Genomic DNA, 4,447 nt, shown 5'->3' on the forward strand with positions numbered 1-4,447 from the left:
GGCGGCGCAGCTGCTCCCGCTGCCACTGCCGCCGCCGCCGCCGCTGCCGCCTTGGCTGGGCGCGGTCACGTGATCCAGCCCGCGGGGAGCCTGGGGGCGGTCGGGCGCTGAGGAAGCGCGGCTCGGACGGGCACTGGGAGCCCGGCGGCGCTTAGAGGGCGTTTAAGGGGAGGACTCGGCGAGCGCGCCCCCGGCTGGCGAGCGCGCTCCCGACGATTAGAACTTGTCGCGCGGTCGGGAAAGGGTGGCGGGAGTGAGGGGCGGGGGACTCACGCCTCCGCGCGCCCCTCCCTCTCTTCCTTCTCCGCGCTCCTCGCTCGCCGCTGCCCCCGCCCCTCCCGCTAGCTCCTTTCCTACTGCCGCTGCCTACGATTGGCTGAGAGGCTCTGACGTCCGTGTTTCCATGACGTATCAGGGAGGGTGGGGTGCGGGGGAGGAGGAGGTGGCTCGGGCGCGCGGGGCGGTGACTCCGTCAGTCACAGCTGCTGTTTCGGCGCGGGGCCTGGCGGCTCCTGTGACTGTGGAGGCCGGAGCGGGATGACTGCCGCAGGCGGACGCCCTCCACTTGGGGCCCCGTCCGAGCCACCCCCAGCCTGCGTCCCTCCAGAGCCTGGGAGCTGGGCTGGTGGGCGTGGAAGATCGAACGCTCCTGGCTGCCACAGGTTAAAGCTGACCACTCGTCGGCGGACATTTGAGCGGCTTCTCGCCGCTTCTGTGCTCCACTCCCTACGGACTCGATGCCCGTCCTGGCTCATGACGCACGCGCTGGACAACAAAAGTGCCTCTCAGCTTGCTTCCTCCTTGAGGAAAAGAGCCCACACCCTCCCTACGGGCGAGGTGCGCCCCATCTCTGTTCTTTAGGATCGGGCCCGCAGTTATCCGGGATCCCGCTGCAGCCCTCAAAGGGTTAACTCTGGCGTTTCGCGGGTGCAAACAGGCCCATCAGGACCGGTGCTTAAAATCCTCGTGCTTTCGTTTTGGATTTGCTTTTTCTACTTATGCCAAGCTTTTGGCTCTTTTAGTTAACTTGTAACATTTTTAACCATCGCTCTTCTTTCGTGTGGGGAAAAGACAAACATGGGGTTACGTACAGAATTTAGATGATAAAAGGTAGCGTGCACCAATCTTAAAGAGATTTTGCAAATTAATAAAAAAAAAAAACCAGCCGTCGTGACATCTACTTCAAAAATAAGACGATTTTTCCTACACACACACACACACACACACACGTGTAAAGATTAGTGTCCTACCTAAGACACCATGCTCCATCTTCGTTTAATCGCCTCTATTTTAACTAAGCATCGCCGCTCATTTAGAGACCTTGCGGTGTTATTTTCCATACCACTTAACCAGAACAAAAAGATAAATTCTGTAGTCTCCTTTCTCTTAACTCCAGGACTGGAAAAATTATTATTTATAATGTTTTCTTAAAAGCATACAAGTGATGCAAAGGACTTTATTATGTATGTTCATTCTGGTAACATTATTTTTAAATATTTTTAAAGGCTTAGAAACAAAATATGTAAAGGAAGTTTAGAAAGCAAAAACTCGAAGTTACTACAGCCATACCACCCTCAATGCAGCGGATCTAGTGTGATCTCAGAAGCTAAGCAGGGTCGGGCCTGGTTAGTACTTGGTTGGGAGACCACCTAGGAATACCAGGTGCTGTAGGCGTTAATTAAAACAAAAAACGAGTTAATTCTGTTGAAAATAATTTCTTATGAATTAACATATCTTACCAGGACACACATTTACCAACGTTTTGAGCTGTGCCCTTGATATGCGAAGTTAGCACTGCGCAAAATGACAGTTTTTCTTCTCGTTAATCACTGTTAAGGAATTGGTTGGTGTGGTACAATAGCCCTTCCTGACACTATTTCAAAACTTAACAGAACAGATTAACTTTACAAGACGGCTTAGAGACATTCAAGAATCACTGGCTTCTGTCCAACTTTTCCTCCAAGGAAGTTGCAATAAAAAATTGAATTATGTATTCTACTGTAATCAAGAATTTGACATTAAAGTAATTTTTTAAATATATGAATCATTGCTATAGTACACTAGCAAAATGGATAACAGATTAAACTAGAATCTGTTCACTTTGTGAGTTTGTTGCAGCTCCAAATAATAAAATAAATGCTTTTAAAGTGTCATGAAAAATTACTCAGCATCTTCATTTCAGAACGTGATTTCAATAGAGTTTTCATTTACAGAGATTATATACATATGTATCCCGGAACATATTTATATGTATTTTAATGAAATGTGAGTCACATGCAATGATATGCTTTCACTGTCTTAGTCAAGGTGATCGTACTGTGTAGTTTGATTTTTACATTTTCATTCCTTTAATAGCAAATAAAGGCTGAAAGCAATATAGAAATAATTGTGCAGATAACAGGAAATTCACTTTTTCCCCAAAGGTTTAGCATTGAATCCTCCTTATGGAATATTTCTCAATGTAAAAGTCAAGAAAATATTTGATTGCTTAATTAGCATTTCCTAAAAAAAAATGGAACGACTTGAATTTAAAGATGCTACTGGATATGATATAACCATACCCTCTTAGTCTTAGACCTCACTTATCTCATGAATTTAATTGCTCCAAAGATACAGCAGTACATAATAACAGTATAATAATGCAATTTATTATCAAAAGACAATCTTAAGTTCTTTTAACACTCTGAATATCTTTTTAGTTACAATGTAAAATTTGGCATGTTACTATTTAGTATGTAAACATTGTTTGAAGATAGGCTGTGTATTCAAAATAATATATTTCGCAAATTGTTAAAGTACATTCCGTTTAGTGGAGTAAATCTAAACTATTGACATCTCATGATAAGTCAATAAACGTGAATTAATCATGTATAACTCATAGAGACGGTTTTCTAAAATCTTCAATGTAATTAAATGTAAAAGGAGAAATTGGGATCTTTATTCCTTTAAGAATCTGTCACATACATATAGCAATAGGAAAAAATAGACATGCCAACAGCAGCATATTTTTAAAGCCATATCAATTCTCCAAATACACACATACTATATACATGTGAATGTGTCAGTTTGGATCATTGCAGAATGCTAAAGAGAACTGACAGGTGTAGCGAGGCAGGAGAGGAGGAATATTCAGTAATTCATAAAGTAGTTGTATGTGTCCTCAAATTTCCATTAGCCTGGATCACCAGAGACAGATGTCAAGAGAAATATTACTTAGCTTGAAACCGCAGAGAACTGTTATCTATTAGTAATAAATTAATTACATTTGCTGAATTAAATGAAGTATGATTACAGATGAGCCTAAAATAAGAATTTTCAAGTCACATACTGGGAAATTTTATAGGTGAAAAATGGGAAATAGTTAGATGTCATCATTTGACAGGAATTATTTAACACCCTGTACTCTTCTAGATATAAGATATTTTTTTCTACCCCAAATGTATAATCTAGGTCATAGAGTATGGTCCTAAATCTAAGCTCCAGAGAATCAAAAAAAACAAAAAGGGAAAGATCATATTTAAATGTTATTGAGGGAGAAAGAGAATTTGGACTTGATTTGTGCCACAGAAGATATATAAGATTTAAATTAATACAAAAGAAGATAGGCAATAGAAATGTCAGGAAAAATCCCTGGGAATTAACAAGTTTACCACATCCATTTTCCTATCTTTTTATTATTCATGAAATGTATATTTACTACCTTTGATATCCTTCACCTGCATAAGTGGAACTCATTTACTTCCCACTGATAATGATAAGTTATGGTGTATCATAGGGTTACTGTGAGATTTTGATAAGATATTAGTATAAAGCTCTAACAGTGCTTGATGTGTATGTAGTAAGTGCTCATAAATGTTGTCATCATTACTCACAAGCATTCATTCTTTATCCCTTATTACTAAATAAATGTACTGCAAACAAGAATGTACATATTTATTTCAATGACTAGGGAATTATTAGTCTCACATTAGAAGTTCAGAGGTAGGTGATAGCATGATTGATTCAGATGTTGAACACAGCCACCAAGGATCCAGACTCACAGCTTTCTGCTTCATCATCCTTGGTGTATCCTTGGTGTATCAATATCTTTTTATGTGCACAATAGGACAATCAGCAGGATTTTCTCACATTTGGGGCAACTCTTACATTTGTAGACATTTTCATTTTTCTATTTTTAAGTTTCTTATTGCTGTTTTTATTTTCTTTGAAACAACTCCTTTGTTTTTCATGACATTAGAATGTGCAGAAGAATCACCTCTTTGAACTGAGCAATGCAGATTCCTGGGGCCACACTCTCAGAGCTTCTAATTGAGTCTGTTTGGAGTGGAGCCAGCAGATACACATTTTTGACAATCCTTTTAGGTGATTTTGAAGCACCTCACTATCTCTGCTTCCTTCTTTTATCATAGAATTCTTTTGTTGTGTTCTTTATTAGTTTTCTCTTTCC

General features: G+C 40.7%; 1 pseudogene; it reads left to right on the top strand.

Annotated features, from left to right (window-relative positions):
• Positions 1-1,555: 1,555 nt before the first annotated feature.
• Positions 1,556-1,674, top strand: LOC112472356 (annotated as a pseudogene).
• The last annotated feature ends 2,773 nt before the right edge of the window (positions 1,675-4,447 follow it).

Source organism: Pteropus alecto, unplaced genomic scaffold (assembly GCF_000325575.1).
Source record: "Pteropus alecto unplaced genomic scaffold, ASM32557v1 scaffold76, whole genome shotgun sequence".
NCBI classification, from domain to species: domain Eukaryota; kingdom Metazoa; phylum Chordata; class Mammalia; order Chiroptera; family Pteropodidae; genus Pteropus; species Pteropus alecto.